This window comes from Notamacropus eugenii, chromosome 6 (genome assembly GCF_028372415.1).
Source record: "Notamacropus eugenii isolate mMacEug1 chromosome 6, mMacEug1.pri_v2, whole genome shotgun sequence".
Lineage (NCBI taxonomy): Eukaryota > Metazoa > Chordata > Mammalia > Diprotodontia > Macropodidae > Notamacropus > Notamacropus eugenii.
Window position 1 is genome coordinate 117,138,327 of NC_092877.1, and position 22,905 is coordinate 117,161,231.

Below are 22,905 nucleotides of genomic sequence, written 5' to 3' on the forward strand. Positions count from 1 at the left end.
GTTGAATAGGAAGGAATGTACGTAACATGCACACTCAATTTGGTATGAAAATATATCTTACACTACAGGAAAGTAGGGGAGAAGGGGATAAGTGGGATGTAGTGAGGGATGACAGATGGAAGGGCAAATGGGAGGAAGAAGTAAGTAGAAGTAAACACTTTTGGGGAGAGGCAAGGTCAAAGGAGAAAATAGAATAAATGGGGGGCAGGATAGGATGGAGGGAAATGTAGTTAGTCTTTCACAACATGACTTTTATGGAAGTCTTTTGCATAACTATACATGTATAACATACATCGAATTGCTTGCCTTCTCAGTGGGAATGGGTGGAGAAGGAGGAAAGGAGAGAAGCTGGAACTCAAAAATTTTGAAAATGAGTGTTAAAAATTGTTTTTACATGCAAGTGGGAAATGAGAAATACAGGTAATGGGGTATAGAAATCCATCTTGCCCTACAGGAAAATAGAGGAGATGGGGATAAGGGAAGGGAGGGGTGTGAAAAAGGGAGGGCAGACTGGGGAAAGGGTTAATCAGAATGCATGCTGTTTTGCATTGGGGGGAGTGGAGAGATGGGGAGAAAATTTATAACTCAAAATCTTGTGGAAATGAATGTTGAAAAGTAAAAATTAATTAATTAATTGATTTTTTAAAAAGAGTTAAGTTACTTGCTCAGGACAAGAAAGCTAGTATGTTTCTGATGCAAAGCTAAAGTTCATGTCTCCTTGACCCCGAGGTTAGCTCTCTCAGAGAGGTCAGTAGGTGGTTCAATGGATAGAGCATTGGGCCTAGACTTCTAAAAAACTGAGTTCAAGTTTAGCCTCAAATACTTATTAACTATGTGATCCCAGACAAAACACTTAATGCCTATTTATCTTAATTTCCTCATCCATAAAATAGGGATAATAAGGACACCTACTTCCATGGGTTTGTAAGGATCAAAAGAGATAATAATTGTAAAATACTTTGCATAGTGTCTGGTATATAGTGACTGCTATATAAATGTTAGGTATTATTGATATAACTACCATACAATGTTTCTTTTCAAAAACTGATGAAATAAAAAGTTTGCTGTGAATTAGCTACAAATCAATCTGTAAATTCTTTAGTTTAGCTACACATATCTCTATGTATAGATAAGATTAAAAAAATAGTTGTTTGCTCTAATGGGAAGTGCTGCTTTAGAGTCAAAGGACTTTGGTTCTGATTCCATTTCTGTCTACTTAGTTGCCCTGAGCAAGTCGTTTAATTTCTCTGGGTCTCAGTTTCCTCCTCTGAAAAATTAGATGATTGTACTAGAGAAGTTATATATACTTTCCCATTTTTAAATCCTAAATACCTTTGACCTTCTGAGTAATTTTATACTGATGGGGAAACTACCTTTTCTCCTTCTCCAGCTTCTCTAATTAGAAGAGCCTGTAATGGATTTAATGAGGGTGCTAGGGAGGAAGAAAAGGGGAGTGGATAGCAGAAACAGTCATTTTCTCATTTGGCTATTTTTCCTCTGTTCCTGCATAGGGCCAGAAAACAATGAACCTGACCAGGGACATCTTTGCTTTGCTCCCAAAAGTGGTTGCATAACTCTTGGCAATTATCTTTTCCATTTACAGAGATGAGTCAACGTTCCTCTTTCTCTGTCCTTTACCTTCCCTACTTCTCATAGCTAGGACACCTTTAGCTAGTGTTATACTACCAGGAGCCTCACAGAAAAGATCTTATATTGTCTACTGTTTCAAGAATATTTCCAAAAGGCCTTTTCCAAAGCTTATTTAAATACAAGAAGAAAAAGACAAAGGTGTTTCAGGATTCAAATGTATCAAAATAGACTCACTGAAAGACATCTTGGGGTTTTCATATCCCATTTCTTTCACTTATCAGTAGACACAGGTTAGGATCAACTAGAGCATTTAAAAGACAACTCTGGGTGTCCCTGTCCCAGAATTCTTAGTGCAGTTTTGAACTACACTGCAGGAATACTTTTAGCACATTTGAGTTGATGTTTTAAACTGGCAGTAGACTTCAGTTCTATACAATTTGGGTAGGGATTTTTTTTTTTTTGGCCTGGCCTGTGATTTCATTGGAATAGTAAATTCATGATAAGAAAATCCCTTCTCCTACTGCAAATCTGCAACTAGTCTAAGTAGGGACTTACAGAGCAGCCAAGAGAATTGAACTTTGTATCCACTTTTCAAAGGTCAAATGACAGTATGGATCAGAGGCAGTACAAAATTTAGGTCTGCCTTAGTCTGAAGAAATATGCTGCTCCATTTTCCTTGTAATTTGTTTAATTAACATTGACAAAATTCCAATGACTTCTATCTCATTTGTATCATACCCTACAATAGTATATACTTTAAAGACACTCTAACACTGAACCTCTCACTCATTCTATCTATAAAACCTTAGTCAATTTACATTTTGTGAGCCTTACTATTCACATTAGCAAAATGGAAATAATAATGACCACATAACTTATTTTAAAAAGCTTTGAAAGGAAATCACTTTGCAAATCTGGGAGCCATATAAATGTGAGGCATCGTTTTCATCCTTCAGTTCCTTTACTAACATCTCTTTCCAATAGCTAAAAAAGAGTTATTGTGGCAAACACAAATGAAACCACTAAAAAGATAAAATGCACCAACTACATGGAAAACTAATAGAAAAAATGAAAATGACCAATAATTCTAGATATTTATAATGATTTTGAAGAATTAGCCAGTCATGCTACAAGTGACATACGCTATCTATATGCTGCTGAAACATCTGGAGGAAGATATTTTGCATATTCCTAGAAAAAAAGATTAGCTTCATTGTATTTTAGAGATAGAAAGTAGTCTAGAGATTATATAGTCCAACATCCCCATTTTATAGGTAAGAAAGCTGAGGCCTACAGATGTTGAGTAATCTGTACTTAGATTATATGACTACTAAGTCATTTCTGAGGTGAAAAGCATGATTCACTGACATAATTCTACTTCAGAAACAGTTATTAAGAACCTATTGTTGGAGGCAGCTGGGTGACACAATGAATAGAGCCCTGAAATCAGAAGGACCTGAGTTCAAATCTGGCCTCAGACACTGATTATTTGTGTGACCTTGGACAAGTTACTTAACTCTGATTGCCTAAAAAAAAAAAAAAAAAGAACAAGCTATTTTTAAGGGACTATGTGCTGAGACTATAAAGACAAATTATTCCTGTCCTTGAGAGAATTACTATGTAACAGGAGGAAAGAAAAGTATATATGAAAATCATAATAGTACAATCTAAATCAAGAGAAACACAAAAGAAAGAACCATACAAATGTTATGACAAATTTGAGTAGGACAGAGATTATATTCACCTTTGGGATTTGAATGAATAACATGGATGTGAAAGATATCAAATAGATTATTTTTAAATGACAAATTTTGCAAAATGAATAGATTTGTGGGATGAGGGACAGTAAAAAGTCCATGATGATTTCAAATTGATAAGTCTGGGAGAACTGAAGGAGAGTGACATCATTAAAGAAACAGAGGTATTGGGTGGAGGAAAGGTTATAGGTAGAAGATATTGGGGGAAAGATGGAGAGTTCATTTCTATAGGTCCTAAGTTTGAAGGGTCAGAGAAGCATTAACTTGGTTTTGTTCAGTTGATACTTAAAAAAAAAGGTCTAAATCTCTTTTGAATGGTTTTGGATGAAGATACTGACTTAATTATTTGCTTGTAGGGCATAATTGAGGCCAAGGGAAAAGGTGAAAATGTCAGGATGCATAGTGTAGTGGGAAAAAAAAAAAAAAGGAAAGAGGACCTAGTATGGAATCCTGAGGAATACCTCAGTTTGAGTGATGAAGGTTGAAGAGTGAGCAAAAGAGACAGATAATGTAAAAGTAAAACAACAGTCAACATGGAACAGCATGAAATACCAGAAATTAGAGAGATTAGAAATTCTAATCTAATTAGAAATTAGATTATGAGAGGCTGGCCTGCAGTGACAAATATCACATAGAGGACAAAGAAGATGAAGACAAGGGGAAAAAATCATTGGATTTTGAGATATAGCTTCACAAAATTTCATTGGTGGAAGGGACATGGGATGCTATCTAGCTCAAGTCATCTCTGACCTACAAAAATGGCTGAAAAATAGTCATCCAATCTCTGCCTGAAAACCTTCAGTGGAAAGGGAGCCTAATGCCTTCTGAAGGAACCTATTGTTGTAGCCTGTGTGGATCTCTATTTTTTAAATCTGTCATTACACATGCTTCCTATTCCACCTAGCATAATGTCATCTGAAAATTTGCCAAGTATAACACCTGAGCTTTTACTTAAGACATAAATTAAAATGTTGATTAACACAGAGTCAATATTTAAAACCTAGAACACTCTACTAGAGACCATCCTCTTAACTGACATTGGCTTATTTGTAGCAAATTATTGGGACCAATTATTCAAATACTTTGAATCTACATAACTGTGCTATCATTTAGGCCATTTCTCTTCATCTTGTCAACAAACATTTTTTTGAATATTTTTGGCCAAAATTTAAATATTTATAGCATTTCACTAAACTCTTAATTTAGTTACTGGGAGTGGGGAGTGGAATTAGATCAGGTTGGCATTGTCTATCCTTGATAAACCTATGCCAACTTCTAGGTATTATTATTTCCTGTTTTAAATTACTACCACACATACATACCCAATACATATACCTACATATGGGTATATATGTATATGTATATCAGAAGGATGGAGTTTCTCAAGATACTCTTATACTAAAAAAAATGTCAGGTCCAGTCTAAAGTGCAAATACATGTATACCTTTTTGAAACAGGATATTTAAGAAATTTTTGTGTGTGTAAGATATTCAAATCTTAATTTTTTAAAGTTACTTACATCTCTACTATTAAATTAAGTTATCTTAAACACCCTTAATACCAGGAGAGAAATCTTAGTTCAAAGAGTATTTTAATAAGAGGTAGGCAAGTATACCATCTGGTCTACTTCATTGATTTGTAAAAGGAACATTGATAATAAAAAAGCATAAGTATGTCTTAATGGAAAAGAACTTGTCATTTCCCTCTTTTATTGACTAGAAATGGAAAAATACAGCAAGGCCTACAAGTTGATCATATACTTACACATCTATGTCCTTCCTTAGAGGCAATGAAGCCTACATATATTAAACAATCACCATTTATAATACACAGTATTTTAAAAAAAAATTACATCGAAGAGAGGAAAAGTATCTTGAAAAATGAATTTGGGGAGCTACATATTTACTTTGATTTGAATTCTCTTTATCCAGGTATCTTCCACAAAGGCCAAATAGTGCATTTTAAGTATTTCTGCAAATTGCTGACCCTTGCAGATGACACCCAATGGGATAAAAAAAAGGAACAAAAAACAAACATACTGTTTGAGGAAAATGTCCTGCCACACTATTACCATTACCTGCAATTTACACACTTAATTAGGACTCAAATGGCCTCACAGAAAACAGATTTCTATTAGTTGTCTTCTATGATTTTCTGTAATTAGTTATTAAGAATGTCACAGGTAAGGGACAATGAAATACCCGGAAATAAACAGAGTTGGACAAATTATTAAGGAAAGGTCCTATACATTTCAAACTGTTTCTGCTGCCTAAAACTTAAACATAATATTCTAGAGATGATTGAAAATCTTTTATTGTGATTTTATACTCTGCTAAGAGAAAGTTACTAAATTTTCTGGAGTATCAGTGGATGCTATTTTGGTTGGTTCTTTACTGGTAAGCAAGAGAAATAACTGCAAATAAAAACAATAAAGAGAACAGACTGACATAGATCTGTGTTAAAACTAATCAGGAGTGTGTAGCCATTGCAAGCAATAGTTACTAAAATTACTCTTAATGTCTTCATCTCCTTGTGACGCTTCTATAAATAATGTTATACTGGAAAAATAACATCTTAATGGCAGTATTTTTGGCAACCTCTAATTAACACAGAATTTTTAGCATCTTTACCTTTGCATGACTAAGATATTTCCAAATGTATATTTATAATATCATGAAATATTTATACAAATGTAGTAATATGATATGAAGGTGATAGAAAACATGTTCCCTGCCTCATTTATCCGTGTAACACATGTCTAGTAAAATCTGGGACTCTTTAAGGGTACATATAAAATTGGCAATGAAAGATCTGTAAATTATTCTATTTATCCATCCAGATATCCAAACTGGTATGAATAGATGTATGGAATCTAAAGACTAACAAGTTATTCACAAAAAAGATCAGTGAATATTGAATCAAAGTATAGTTTCTGGGTTTGAATAGCAGGTCCATTATTTACTGAAAATTAACATGACACAGTGGATGAAAATTTAGTCATGAATAAAGACAAGATTACTGAAGTCCCCACCTCCCCACCCCCTTAAAAGGCTAAATGGCTGGGCCAATTAGTTAGTATCACACACTCTCACTTTTACCATCTATAAATTTTACCTACCTCAATGATTTGAGGGACTCAAATAAGAAAAAGTATTTTAAATGTTTCTATAAACCTAAAATGCTATATCAATATGACCTACTATTATGAATTATGTGACCTTATTTAATTTCAGTCATCTCATCTGTAAAATAAAGAAATTGGGCTCAAGGATCTCTAAGATCCTTTCCAATTCTAATTCCTATGACCATAGGTTTTAAATGAGACAATTTTTCTTCGTTTAGAGAGGAATAACATTTACATTCTGATCAACAAAATTGTGGGGAAATGGTATTGAAACATAAATGCCTCCTACCCCACCTAAGTATCAAAAGTTAATGGTTTAGAAAAAAAAAATCTGTCTAGTTTAATGTAAGGGTTCCTTGTTTCTTTTCCCTTGTTAAAATAATGAGATTAATATTGATTAGAGAGGGTGCTGAATTTAAGATCTAAGCTAAATATAAATAGTAAACAGAATATATTTCTTTGAGTTTAATTCTCCATAATGGATTTTTTTTAAATTGGTAGATTAGATGAAATGGACTTGATAGAAAATTATTGTCAAAATTGGTGTGTTTGATGGCAATTTTGGAATCCTACAGTTTTTTTGCTCCATAATGAATGCTCAGACACTGCTACTGAAATATAATTCTGTTGTCTATGGCTTCCTTTTCTTTTTAACATATTCTGTTCTCTGGCAAGAAAAATAGCACAATAAAGCAAGCAAAATAAGGTAGTAGTGACATTTTACATAAAGATAATTAATTAATCAATCATAGGAAAAAGAGGTTTCTTAGCACCTATTAGGTTGTCCCACTTGTCCCCTGGGGGCTGATGTGAGGTTCTTTACTGCGGTATGTTCTCTGTTTCTTTGTCAAGAAGAGTACCAGTAAGTGTCCTGGTTGATATATCAGAATATCTCTTTCGGATGTTTCACTGCACAAGACTATGAAATACTATTAATATTCATTGTGGCAGTACTTTTATTGTTACCATGGTCAGAGATCATTCTAAAGTGTTTTTGTTATGACTGCTAATAAAGAAATCAGTAGCTAGAAAGCCATTTATTAGCTGGGATGAAAAAGTTGGCACTTTGATACGATGAGGGCTGGTTAGAATGCTATGGCATTCACAGGTTTTTTTGATGAAAATATGCAAAATATTTTTCACATCAGGTACTGCAGAGTTTCTAGCAGAGCTCTGTATAATGCAACAACCACAAATATTCATTTGATAAAAACACTGTGGTGAAGAAGTCTTTCAAAGAAAATCTAGAAGTAATTCACGAAGGCTATGAAGGGCAAAAGGGTGGGAAAGAAAGAAAGGAAGGAAGGAAGGAAGGAAGGAAGGAAGGAAGGAAGGAAGGAAGGAAGGAAGGAAGGAAGGAAGGAAGGAAGGAAGGAAGGAAGGAAGAAAAGGAAAGAAAGAAAGAAGGGTAAAAAGGATTGGGGGAAATCAAAGATCTGATATTCTTAAAGAAAGACTTTTTTGAATGATACTCAAAGGAAGGGAATTTTGCCTAATGCAGATTGATGTATTTCAGTAGAGCAGAGAAGGAACTTTGCTTCAAGTTCATGGTCTTACTGTTTTCCTATAGAAGCCTGACTATGTGACTTTCCCTCTTTTCCCATCATTAAGATTTTCTTTTAGTATTTAGTCTTTCTGATTATTTTGTGTAACTCTTTTTTTTCCTTTCCCCTCCATTTAGCTACATGTCACATTTTACTTAAAGTAAAATAAGTATCTTAATTTCCAGTATAGGTTTCATTTCACTATAACCAGTGTACTATGAATGACTTCTAAAAGTCATATGATTCCATGTTTATTTGAATTTCTTAAAATATGAATATATTTGAATTTGTACAAGTGTTCTGTCAGTGTAAAAGCTTTAAAAAAAGCATGTGTCCACAGTTCTTGAATATCCAAAATGATTTGCTATGAGCTCACTTAGAATGCAATTAAATAAAACAACCACAAATGTTGCCAAATACATTATTTTAAAATAAATTAAGTTATCTTTATATCTTCTCTCCCCAAAAATGAAATTTGAAGTAATGTACTAATCTGTATTATCAGCTTTCTGCAACAAAATGCACACCTAGTGTAAACCAAAAGAAATTCCACTAATTGCAGAAAGGGGGAGAAACAACACAAAACCTAGAGTACTGTAGAAATAATTAGCTTCTTAGATAGAACATATAGTACTATAGTATTACAGAAACATATAGTACTCCTCTTGAATATGTTTAACAATCCTCTAATAAGTGCCTATTGCCAGAGATGTACAAATGAAACATTCTCTGTCCATAAGGAAAGGAGGGGAAGAAACGAGTACTTATATAGTACCTATTACATGCCAGACATTGAGTTAAACACTTTACAAATATTATCTCTTTTGATCCTCATGACACAACTGTGAGATAGGTGCTATTATTATTCCCATTTACAGTTGAAGGAGATACAATAAATAGAAGTTATGTGACTTGCCCAGTGTTACATAAGTAGTAAGTGGCTGAGGTCAGATTTGAGCTTAGACTCAGACTCCAGACTTGGTCCAACATTCTATCCACTTGTCACCAGCTGTCTCAAAAATAAAAGAAGGTTACATTTTTCCCCCAGAAAAATATAATACATACAGAAAAATATAGAGAATGAGGAAAACTAAAAAGTGATCTTAAAATAGCAACACAAAGCTCAGTGAAAACTCCACAGAAGAGCTATTGCTATATTTCTTTGGAACAGTTTCCATTATTACATCTTATTTTGTTATACATTTTAGGGTATGTAGTTGATTGCATATGAGGAGACATGTTAATCTCATAGCGGACTGCCTTTTTTATTGATCAATAAATTCTTCATCATTTAATAAGTACATACTATGTGCCAGGTACTATGCTAAGCATTGGATGTGGCAGATATTCTTTAAGTAGAGATCTTTAAACAAAATACTTGATGATCACTTCCCAATATCATGGAAGGAGTTTTTTGTGTACTGACTAGACTTGGTTACTCCTGGATTCTCTTCAACTCTAGTTCTGTGAATCTGTGAAAAACTCTCTCTGAATCACAATATAGACCAGGTTACAACTAATCCCATCTGCTATGCTTTGACTCTTGCTAGCTTCTATTTCAAGCAAGGTTATTTGATGATTTTATTTTTAGATACGGTAATTTATCTTAGAGAGAGAGCTGGAATCTAAATCCAATCCATTGCTCTACCACTTGCAAATTTCTTGACAGAAATCCTCCAGTCACATAATTTATATTTCCCTCAATACCTAGGATGTTACATTGGCCTTTAATAAATAATCAACCAAGGTTTGTTGGTTGATTGAATAATTGTCAATGAAGGTAGAGAAGAATCAGAAAGTATAAGCAAACTGTAGTCTCAAAATGTATTAAAAAAGAAGCACTGGGACATCATCTAGTTAGGACACATTTCAACCCAAAACAAATGAAGTTTCTGTGAAAGCATTATTTTCCCCCATAAATTGATGTTATCTTTGTTATTATAGTTGCTGATTTATTGATATTCTTTGATTTAAGAAATAAATACAGAACAAAAGAAATATTTCTCCCAGTTTGGTCACACCAACAACAGCAGTAGCAAAGTTCCAAAATAAGACCTTGAAATGAATTAAAACCCATAAAAAACTGGGGTTTAAAGTCTACTCGCATTCCATATTTTCTTTATCAGAAATGAAGTCATTTTGAGAAGCATATATTAATATCTTATCACAAATCAATGAAAAGAGAAAAAAAGCAAAGCATGACCAAAACGAATGTTTTAATTCTAGGAGTATATTAAACCTTAGCTTAAGTCTGCTGTACATTACTAAAGAAATGAGCATGCCCATGCTAATGTAATTGGTTTTAATCCAAGCTAAGTCAATAGATAGCCATTAAGTATTTATACTGCACAAGGCTATCCTAGGTACAGGAAGTAGAAAGGCAAAAGGAAATATAGTAGTTTATGCCATTAATAAACTACAGGGATAAAAAATGAAAGCTTATGAATTTATTCAAGACAACTTGAGAATTGAGAGGGCAATAATAATTGAAGTTTTCAGGAAAGGCTTCACATAGGATAAGGCACATGAACTGAACACTGAAGAAATCTTGAGATTCAAAAAGATAAATGTAGAATATTTCACATATGAAAGCTAGCATGCGCAAAAACAGAGAGGTGGGAAATTGTATGAGTTCAGAAGACCGCAAATAGGCTAGTTTAGTTAGAACATCGATTGAATGAAGGGCAAGTAATGAACAAGAACCCTAGAAAGAATGTTTTGTAGTCATAGTGTGAAGGGTTTTAAAAGCTGACCCAAGAAATTTATATTTGTACCATGAGGGAATAAGTAGTTGTTGAAGTTCTATCAATCAGCTTTAATATCTATATTATTTTTAGAAGCTATATTTTTCTGTCTATGCTCTCCTCCATTTTGATTCAAATATGAGCCAATGTTTCAAAAGTAGAAAAAAACTCCAGAAATTATGTTATCGACAATGTCCTCACTAAAATACAGTCTCTAAATCATGAGTTGTTAATTTGTTCATGTGCGTATGTGTGTCACAGACGCCTTTGTCAGTTTGGTGAACAATATGGACCTCTTCTCAGAGCAATGTATCTAAATAATTGAAGGAAATACTAAATTTCAATTAGAGATTATTAAAAATAGAGATACATTTTTTCTTTTTTTAATTTCATTTTATTTTTCCCTCAAAAACATGTAAAATTTTAAATTTTGAGTCCCAAACTCTCTCCCTTTCTCCCTTCCTCCATCCTTGAGAAGGCAAATGATTTGATATAGATTACATATGTAAAGCCATAAAAACAATATTTCCATATTATCATTGTATCATTATGAAAGAAAACACATATGAAAATAAGAAAAATAAGGTAAAATTAAAAAGTATATGTATTTTTTTATCCAACTTCAAGACTCCCTAAAATCTATTCATAGATATCATGGGGTGCTGTTGTCCTCAAGTTAGGAATGCTTTGTCTAGATAATCACCCTAATAGAAAGATGATCAAATATGTAGTTCATAGCAGTAGTTTTCACAAGCATGCTAAATGGGATGATAAAAAAAAAATCCAATTCCTATTCAGGGAAACAAATTTGAGAAGACTTCATGTCTTGTTTTCATAATGCTTTAGGAATTACCAGTATTAGACTATCTCTATGTAGAGAGGATATTTATCATGTATCTCTTAAGCATTGCTATTGCTCTTAGATTATCCATGCCAAACTGATTTGTATAACCTGTTTTCATAACTAAATCTTTTGCTAGCTTCATCAAGAAAGGTTTGTCTTCATAAGCATAACATTTTATTTTTTTGTCATTATAAGGTGTCATGGACAGTTAGTATGGTTTGGGTTTCCAAGAAAGAATTGACATTGCCAGAGCCAAATTCATAAAATATTTCTCATGCCACAGATTAGTTCTGAGCCATTTTGCAGCCCTGGGAAGTCTATACCATAAAGAATACTTCCTTTCATTCCAAACCCATTTGCATTTTATTTGTGCCTCAAAGGAGGAACAATCCAAACTGATTAGAATCCGCAGACGCTGTGCATAATGAAAAATTAATTGCATCAATCTTTTCAGTGTAGTGGTCTTAACAACTCATTTTCAACTGGTCATTTTTCCACCTGCTCACCAGGGCCCAGGCAGCTGAGGCAAGCATATCTCTGACATTTACTGAATACCAATGAAGCTAAGGTCACTGGTACATCATGCATATAGGAACAGAGAATTCTGAAAGAGATGTAAGCTGTTTGGTCTAGCTAGAACTAGTATGTGAGAATAGAGGAAAAATAAATACTTTGGATGAGAATCTAGGCTCTGTTTGAATAGACAGAAAAGCTAGGAAGGGGAAAGTCTACATCTCCCATAGCAAAGGTTAGTTTAGATTCCCTTAATGAGGACTGTGCTGGATGTGCTGTTGACAATGGTCATAAATCAGGTTTCACACGCTAAAATAGATATGGTGATTGGTATGATTGATAAGGACCACAGCACAATGCATATTCATCAAGGCTATTTTTGCTATTGATAGTAGAGTTGTTAAAATTTGGTAAATATAATGATTAGGCTCCACTTGTGGCCTCATAATGCTATATAAAAGCACAATTTTCCCTGATCTACAGCCCTTTTCCTCAATAATACTGATTGTTATATAGACCAAGAGATTTAGTGAGAAGTTCCTATCATTTTAAATGGGTTTGATAAAGTAGACTTATGATAAGGGCAAGAGTAGTACAGGATGGAAGAGTCATTGTTGGGAGCACACAGACATGTCAAGATCACTGAAGTATTGGGGTACCTAGAACAAGTCTTAGCACAGTTATATTAATGCTGTGATAATCTGAAAATTTTGGGGGTTTCTCTCCAAATGCCTTGTAGTAAACACTGTCATAGAGGACAAAGAGTTTGATTTGATCAAAGAATGGGATACTGTTAAATTAACAGAATCTGGTTCACTTTTGTTTAGTTTGTGAGTAAAATATGAACTATGTCAATACAAATAACAGGTCTACCCCTATTCCTCAGTTTTCTAGGGAACTTCTAGTTGTCCTTGTGCATATTAAAAAACAAACAAACATTTCCTTTGACACACATTTGTCAAGGAAATGAATGAGAAGCATTTCTCAGTCCCCACAGGTGAGCATACACACATGCACGCGCACACACACACACACACACACACACACACACATACACACAAATGAAAAGTAACTAATGGAAATTCCAAAGATTCCAAGATATATCCACTAGAAATTTTTAATAGAAACTTTACTGTGAAGAACAGAGTATTAATTTTAATGGTTAATTCAGCCATTCTGTTGCAACCTAAAATTGCCAGTAAAAAGAAGAAATCTTTTTAGTAACCAAGTAGAAGGCTAGAAGCGTGTAATGGCAAGTTAAATAAGATCCTTTTCTGTTTTTGTTTTAGTATAATCAAGAAGTATAATACCCCTATTTGAATATGCCTAAGGAGGATCTTTCCCACCCATTGTCAAGCCTAGGAAGATTTGTAAGAAGGTCCATGCCTTTTGTTAATGAGGCACTGGTTCTCAAGAAATGTGATGCCCACTGGTTCTAAAAAGTGTATAAAGACTCTGAGGTGTAGGTATTACTTTGGGGTTTAATGATGTTTGCTTGGTCAGACTCTGAGAAGACACTAAAAGGTAACTATGGTCACACAGTTGGGGTCCAACTGTCTGCTGAATTCAGGCAGAGGAAGCCACATCTGTTGATCTTTAATTTCTCTGTGTTTTCTTTGAAATTCGGGGTATTGACTCCCCTGAAATAGGTGAATGATATATGTGCTTAGTTAAAGGATTGATGAATGTGCTTGCTTAAGGTGATTGTTAACCCCTAAAAAGGGGCCTTTCCTTTTATGAATGCAGATCTAAGAACCTATGATAACAGGCCCCCTGTGTACGTTGCTGTGCTTACTGATACAAAGTGGTGGAAGGTATTCTTTTATTGAATAAAATGGGATGCAGAGTGAACTAAGTAGTCATTTTTATGCTGAAACAGTGATATTATTTTTAAAAAATTTGAAAGACTTAAGAACTCTAGTCATTGCAGTGATCAAGCAGAATTCTAGAGGAGTCATGATAAAGAATGTTACCAACCTCCTAACACAGAAGTGATGGACTAAAGCAGAAGAATGAGACACACATTTTAGCCATATGGGAATTTTTTTTTTTTTACTATAAATATTTACTATAAGAGTTTGTTTTTTGTTTTTCCTTTTTTCCCCAGAGTAAGGGAAATGTGAGGGAAAAATAATAAATTCATGATACTTGACAAGAAATAATGAAAAAAGAAGGGAAAGGGAAAAAACCAAAACCAGCAAACCATGGAAACCAGGTAATACACTGTTAGTGCTAAGTCCTTTATGTCTGTTCCTTCCCATGGGTTCAAGGAACACATAACATTGAGAAATCTCTATGCCACTAGTTAGAAGAAAGTAAAGAATATTAAAATAGGATTATATGAGATAAAAGGAACAAGGACCAGGAGTAAAAAGAAATATAGATGGTGGAGTAGAAAGATGGACCAGTAGAAGCTGCCCACCACAGCCCATAAAATACCTGAAAAAATGACTCTAAACAAATCCTAGAGCAGCAGAAGCCATAAAATGACTGAGTGAAAGAGATTTACAATCCAAGGCAGCCTGGAAGGTCAAGAGAAAAGGTCTATTGTACCAGGCTCAGAGTGGAGTGCAGCCCATGGAGTGCAGCCTAGCCTTGGCTGTGCAGCACCAGTAGCAACAAGATTGGAACAGGACTCAGGGGACAGAATCCCCAACAGCTGCAGTTCCCAGATTGCTCAACCCACAAACATCAAAGACAGCTTCAAAGGTCAGGGAGAAAGTTCTCTCACCTGGGTGAGAAGGGAACACAGTCTGGCACCACTGGAAGCAGCAATTGCAGCAGGCAGCATCCATTTTTGGAGCCCTCTGCCTAAAGGCCGTGGGGAAATTGAGCCACTGATCTGGATCTCAGCAGCGAGTGGTGAGGAGAAGCACTGGTGGTAGAGGTGGTTGAGGCTCTGGAGAGGAAATCCTACTGGCAGATACTGGGCAGAACAGAGTGCTTGTGGTTGCTCACAAACAAGAGCACAGGTTTGGAGAGGAGTAAACTCTTCTCCCTTGATTGCACTACCTTGGAGGAACTGAGAACTTACAGGTCCCCAGAATATACCCTCCTCTTTCCAAAGGACTGAAAAGTCAAGTAACTGGCTGGGAAAATGCCCAAAAAAGGAGAAAAAATAAGACTATAGAAGGCTACTTCCTTGGTGAACAGGTATTTTCTTCCATCCTTTCTGATGAGGAAGAACAATCCATACCATCAGAAGAGGACATAAAAGTGAAGGCTTCTGCATCTAAAACCTCCAAAATAAATATGCAATGGTCTCAGGCCATGGAAGTGCTCAAAAAGGATTTTGAAAATCTAGTAAGAGAGGTGGAGGAAAATTTGGGAAGAGAAATGAGAGCAATGAAAGAAAATCATGAAAAGCAAGTCAACACTTGCTAAAGACACCCCAAAAATACTGAAGAAAATAACAACTTTAAAAAATAGGCCAACTGAATTAGCAAAAGAGGTTCAAAAAGTCAATGAGGAGAAGAATGCTTCAAAAAGCAGAACTAGTCAAATGGAAAAGGAGGTTCAAAAACTCACTGAAGAAAATGCATCTTTAAAAATCAGAATGGAGCAGATGGAAGCTAATGACTTTTGAGAAACCAACAAATTATAAAACAAGATGAAAAGAGTGAAAAAAATAGAAGATAATGTGAAATATCTCATTGGAAAAACAACTGACCTGGAAAATAGATCCAGGAGAGACAATTCAAAAATTATGGGACTACTTGAAAGCCATGATCAAAAAAGAGCCTAGACAACATCTTTCATGAAATTATCAAGGAAAAGTGCTCTGATATTCTAGAACCAGAGGGCAAAATAAATATTGAAAGAATCCACCAATCACCTCCTGAAAGAAATGCAAAAAGAGAAATTCCTAGGAATATTGTAGCTAAATTCCAGAGTTCACACAGGATCTGGCAGATTCTACATTAAGGGACTGAAGGATATTCCAGATGTCAAAGGAACTAGGATTAAAACCAAAAATCACCTACTCAACAAAACTGAGTATCATAGAAATAATGGAGTAGTGGTCATTCAATGAAGTAAAGGACTTTCAAGCATTCTTGATGAACAGACTAGAGCTGAATAGAAAATCTGACTTTCAAACACAAGAATCAACAGAAGCATGGAATGGTAAACAGGAAAGAGAAATCATAAGGGACTTACTAAAGTTGAATCGTTTATATTCCTACATGGAAGATAATATTTGTAACTCTTGAACGTTTTCTCAGTATTTGGTTAATTGGAGGGATTACCCACAGACATACACACACACACACACACACACATACACACACAGAAAGCACACATGGTGAGTTGAATAGGATGGGACAATGTCTAAAAAAATAAAATTAAGGGGTGAGAGAGGAATATATTGGGAGGAGAAAGGGAGACATGAAATGGGGCACATTATCTTATAAAAGAGGCAAGAAAAGGCTTTTTCAATGGAGGGGAAAGGGGGGAGGTGAGAGAGAAAAAGTGAAGCTTATTCTCATCACATTTGGCTTAAGGAGGGTATAACTTGTACACTCAATTTGTTATGAAAATCTATCTTACACTACAGGAAAGTAGGGGAGAACAGGAGAAGTTGGGTGGAGGGGATGATAGAAGGAAGTGCAAATGGGAGGAGGGAGCAATTAGAAGTAAACACTTTTGGGAAGGACAAGGTCAAAAGAGAGAATAGAATACATGGGGACAGGATAGGATGAGGAAAATATAGGTAGTCTTACAAAATATGCTATTATGGCGGAGCCAAGATGGCGGAGTAGAAAGACGCACATACACATAGCTCTGAACCCACAACCCATAGAATGGCTACAGGGAAGTAACTCACGGCGAATTCTGCACCCAGAGGCCACGGAACATTGGAGCGAGGGAGATTTCGGTTCCAGAGAGACCTGCAAACCTCTCGCGGGGGGTCCTTCGCGCTGCGGACTGGGCGCTGGGACTGGGAGCTGAGTGCAGCCCTGCAGCGGCCACGGCACCGAGAGGAAAAGATCCGAGCAGGCTTCACAGACAGGATCTCCAGTGGCCACGCGGGTCCCTCCACCCACAGAGGGATCTGCAAACCTCTCGCAAAAGGTCCGTCGCGCTGCAGACGCAAAGCCCAGCCCAGACCTGCTGCGGCCACGGCTGCGGCACCGAGAGAAACAGATCCGAGCACAGGGACGGGATCTCCAGCGGCCACACAAGTCCCTCCACCCACAGGTGACAGGGGTGGGTGAGAGAGTCTCTTTGGCGGGTCGAGAGGGGAGTGGGGTGCCCCCATAATTCAGGCCCCCCCGGGAGGTAGAAGCTGAGAGGCGGCTGCAGACAGGGGCTCCCCAAGCGGGCGGGAGCCTGAATCCATTGTGGAAGGTCTGTGCATAAACCCCCTGAGGGAACTGAGCCTGAGAGGTGGCCCTGCCCCGACCTCAGCACCAGAACATAATCTCATACTGAATAGCAGCCCTGCCCCCGACAAAAGCCCTGAGGCTGGAAGCAGCATTTGAATCTCACACCCCAAACGCTGGCTGGGAAGATCAGGAGGCGAGGTGGGTGTGAGGAGAATATTCAGAGGTCAAGTCACTGGCTGGGAAAATGCCCAGAAGAGGGAAAAGAAATAAGACTATAGAAGGTTACTTTCTTGGCGAACAGGCATTTCCTCCCTTCCTTTCTGATGAGGAAGAACAATGCTTACCATCAGGCAAAGACACAGAAATCAAGGCTTCTGTGTCCCAGTCCACCCAATGGGCTCAGGCCATGGAAGAGCTCAAAAAGAATTTTGAAAATCAAGTTAGAGAGGTGGAGGAAAAGCTGGGAAGAGAAATGAGAGACATGAAGTCAAAGCATGAACAGCAGATCAGCTCCCTGCTAAGGGAGACCCAAAAAAATGTTGCAGAAATTAACACCTTGAAAACTAGCCTAACTCAATTGGCAAAAGAGGTTCAAAAAGCCAATGAGGAGAAGAATGCTTTCAAAAGCAGAATTAGCCAAATGGAAAAGGAGATTCAAAAGCTCACTGAAGAAAATAGTTCTTTCAAAATTAGAATGGCACAGATGGAGGCTAATGACTTTATGCAAAACCAAGAAATCACAGAACAAAGAGAGAAGAATGGAAAAATGGAAGATAATGTGAAATATCTCATTGGAAAAACAACAGACCTGGAAAATAGATCCAGGAGAGACAATTTAAAAATTATGGGACTACCTGAAAGCCATGATCAAAAGAAGAGCCTAGACATCATCTTTCATGAAATTATCAAGGAAAACTGCCCTGAGATTCTAGAACCAGAGGGCAAAATAAATATTCAAGGAATCCACAGAACACCGCCTGAAAGAGATCCAAAAAGAGAAACTCCTAGGAACATTGTGGCCAAATTCCAGAGTTCCCAGGTCAAGGAGAAAATACTGCAGGCAGCTAGAAAGAAACAATTCAAGTATTATGGAAATACAATCAGGATAACACAAGATCTAGCAGCCTCTACATTAAGGGATCGAAGGGCATGGAATAGGATATTCCAGAAGTCAAAGGAACTAGGACTAAAACCAAGAATCACCTACCCAGCAAAACTGACTATAATACTTCAGGGGAAAAAATGGTCTTTCAATGAAATAGAGGATTTTCAAGTATTCTTGATGAAAAGACCAGAGCTGAAAAGAAAATTTGACTTTCAAACACAAGAATGAAGAGAACCATGAAAAGGTGAACAGCAAAGTGAAGTCATAAGGGACTTACTAAAGCTGACCTGTTTACATTCCTACATGGAAAGACAATATTTGTAACTCTTGAAACATTTCAGTATCTGGGTACTGGGTGGGATTACACATGCACACACGCTCACATACATAGAGACAGAGTGCACAGAGTGAATTGAATAGGATGGGATCATATCTTAAAAAAAAAATGAAATCAAGCAGTGAGAGAGAAATATATTGGGAGGAGAAAGGGAGAAATTGAATGGGGCAAATTATCTCTCATAAAAGAGGCAATCAAAAGACTCATTAGTGGAGGGATAAAGAGGGGAGGTGAGAGAAAAACATGAAGTCTACTCTCATCACATTCCACTAAAGGAAAGAATAAAATGCACACTCATTTTGGTAGGAAAACCTATCTCACAATACAGGAAAGTGGGGGATAAGGGGACAAGCAGGGTGGGGGGGATGATAGAAGGGAGGGCATGAGGAGGAGAGTGCAATTCGAGGTCGACACTCATGGGGAGGGATAGGATCAAAAGAGAATAGAAGTAATGGGGGACAGGATAGGATGGAGGGAAATATAGTTAGTCCTATACAACACAACTATTATGGAAGTCATTTGCAAAACTACACAGATATGGCCTATATTGAATTGCTTGCCTTCCAAAGGGAAGGGGTGGGGAGGGAGGGAGGAAGAGAAGTTGGAACTCAAAGTGTTAGGATCAACTGTCGAGTAATGTTCTTGCCACTAGGAAATAAGAAATACAGGTAAAGGGGTATAGAAAGCTATCTGCCCCTACAGGACAAAAGAGAAGATGGAGACAAGGGCAGAGAGGGATGATAGAAGAGAGAGCAGATTGGTCATAGGGGCAATTAGAATGCTTGGTGTTTGGGGGGGGAGGGGAGAAAAGGGGAGAAAATTTGTAACCCAAAATTTTGTGAAAATGAATGTTAAAAGTTAAATAAATAAATTTAATTATAAAAAAAAAATATGCTATTATGGATTTAGTTTGCAAAACTACACATATATACCCTATCTCAGTGGGGATAGGTGGGGAGGAAGAAAGGAAACAAGTTGGAACTCAAAAGTTTTAGAAAGGAATGTTGAGAAATTTTTTTGCATACAACTAGGAAACAAGAAATGCAGGTAATAGGGTATAGAAATTTATCTTGCCCAACAAGACAAGAGAGAAGATGAGGATAAGGTAAGAGAGGGGTGTGATAGAAGGGAGGGCAGATTGGAGGAAAGGGTAATCAGAATGGACAACATTTTGCAGTGGGGGGAGGGAGAGATGGAGAGAAAATTTGGAACTCAAAATTTTGTGGAAATGAATGTTGAAAACTAAAAATAAATAAACATAAAAAACAGAAATATAGCAATATAAGAGATCAAAACTGGGAAAAGTGGGAAAATAACAGTAAAACAGAAAATGGATGAAGGAAATAGTGTCAAGATGTTAACACAAAAGGAAGAAAATAGGGAAAGAAAAATGGAAACAAATGAAGAAAAGAAAATAGATTCACAAAATCTGAGGAACAAACAAAGAAAGGAAGGAAAAATAAACATTAAATAACCAAAAATTTTAGATCAAAAGTGTTTTTTGTCTGATTGCCTCAGTTTCCTCATCTGAAATATGAGCAGGAGAAGGAAGTGACAAACTACTTCAGTATTTTTGCCAAGAAAATGCCAAAAGTGGTTATAAAGTATCAGACATAACAAAAAAATCAAATAATCACAACAACATTTTATAGCACATTTCTATGCATGTAGGCAAGAATCATAAATTAATATCTCTGTTAGCATCAAATGACTGAGGTAGTATATACCCAAGCCCCAGTGTAAATTGTCATTTATTTGTTTTTATGAAGACCACACAAAGTTGCAAAATTAATATTCTTAATTATTCTTAATATTCTTAATTATTCTTATTAATTATTAATTAATTAACATATTAATTATTCTTAATTATTATTATAATTATTATTTATTATTATATATTATATATTAATTATATATATTATATTATATATTATATATATGATATATAATATATATGATAATATAATATTTGTATAATATATATATAATATTAATTAATATATTAATTACTCTTAATAATAATATTCTTAATAATTCTTAATATTCTAAGAATAAACTCTTAGCAACTTGTTTTTCAAGAAAGATTTCAAACTTCTAAATACAATTACTATAGGATACTACTGCATATTCTTGTCTTTACTGACTGGAAAGGGGAGGGTGAAATATATGCCTAAAGGATAGTAGCTTGGAACTTTATAGGACTGGAACAATCAGCATTCTTGAGACTATGAAGTGAAGTACAAAATGGATGATTTGACTCATCTGGGATATCAATATTACTTCATATTCTCCATAATATTTGTATGAACCTAAAAATAATGAAAAATGCATGTCCAAGGAATGAAATTACATTATTAATTTAATTTATAAAAGTATTATGAGAAAGGGTATAGATCTCACAATGCCTTTCTGAAGACTATTAATAATTAGCACCAATATAATACTGTATTTACTTAACATTTTTAAAAATTTATTTAATTTTATTTTCAGCTCCAAATTTTTTTTCCTGTCCCTATCCAAACCCTCTCACACCCAGTGGGAGTCAAGGTAACATAGTACAGGCAGCAACTTACCTGAACTCTCTCAATTTTTCCCTCCAAACAACTTTGAAATAATGCTTCCAATAAAATTTTGGAGTGATAAAGAAAAAGAAATAAAGGTCAAGGTGAGACATTTTTCCAGCGTAAGACATATTAGGAGCTCAGGAACAGAGGTCTTTGGTATCAAGTTCGGGGCCAGTTCAGAAGTGGTACCAGTAGAAGCAGCAATTTCTGGAGCTCTCAGCCCAGAGGCAGTAAGGAAAAACGACAATTGGTTAGAAAGATTATAGTGGACCCATTGCTGGCACCTGGTGCAGGACAGGATGGTAGGGAAAATTGATTGCCCCTACCCAGTTCAGGGTAACAGGATCCCTTCCTGGGTAAAGACCAGAGCACAGACCAAGAAAGCAGTGATCGATCATACCTCTACCCAGACCACAACACCTAGGAAGCAGTGAAAACACACAGAACCTCAGAAATAGTTTTGATACTGTCAACACAAAAAGGTATGAAGTTTAGCAGACTTCCACACCATCTCCAGGGGAGCAGAGACCAAATTTAACATAAAGTTCAACCAAGAAATAGGCTGAGAAGGCTTTTATAGTGAAGGGAAAGATGGTAGAGGTGAAGGGGAGCACCTGAATTTTACTCTCATCAGAACTGACTCAAAGAGGGAATAAAATACACATTCAGTTAGGTATAGAGATATCTATTAGCCTACAATAAAGTAGGAAGGGAAGGGGATAAAAGAAAGGGGGTGGGGTGATGGGAGGGAGACAGTAGTAAGAAGCAAAACACTTTTGAAGATGGACAAAGGAGAGAGAAAGTAGGATAAACAGGAGGAAAAAAGGATGGAAGGAAACACATAATAATCATAACTGAAAAAATTACAGTAAGTTTCTCTGATAAAGATCTCATTTTCCAAATATATAGAGAACTGAATGAAATTTATAAAAAGATAAACACTATTCCCCAATTGATAAATGATCAAAGGACATAAACAGGCAATTTTCAAATAAAGTAATCAAAGCTATCTATTGTCACATGAAGAAATGCTCTAAATCAGTACTGATAAACTCTGAGGTATCATCCCACACCTAACAAATTCCTTAATATGACAGAAAAGAAAAATGAAAAATGTTAGAAAAGATGAGGCAAAATTGGGACAATAATGCACTGCTGGTGGAGTTGTGACATGATCCAGTCATTCTGGAGAGCAATTTGGAACTATAACCCAAAGGTTACAAAACTGTGCATACCACTGCTGGACTATATCCCAAAGAGATTTAGAAAATAAAAGGAAAAGGACCTATACATACACAAAAATATTTATAGAAGCTCCGTTAGTGATGGTAAACAACTGGAAATTGAGACAATGTTTGTCAGTTAGGGAATGGCTCAACAGCTGTGGCATTAGATTGTGACGGAATACCATTGCACTGTAAAAAAATGGTAAGCAGGAAACTCTCAGAAAAACCTG

The 22,905-nt window shown here is 35.9% G+C and overlaps 1 long non-coding RNA gene across 2 annotated transcripts in view; it reads right to left on the reverse strand.

Annotated features, from left to right (window-relative positions):
* The window catches only part of LOC140511717 (uncharacterized), a 203,965-nt gene that overhangs the window by 72,005 nt on the left and 109,055 nt on the right, over positions 1-22,905 (reverse strand). The gene's annotated exons all lie outside the window — the stretch shown is intronic.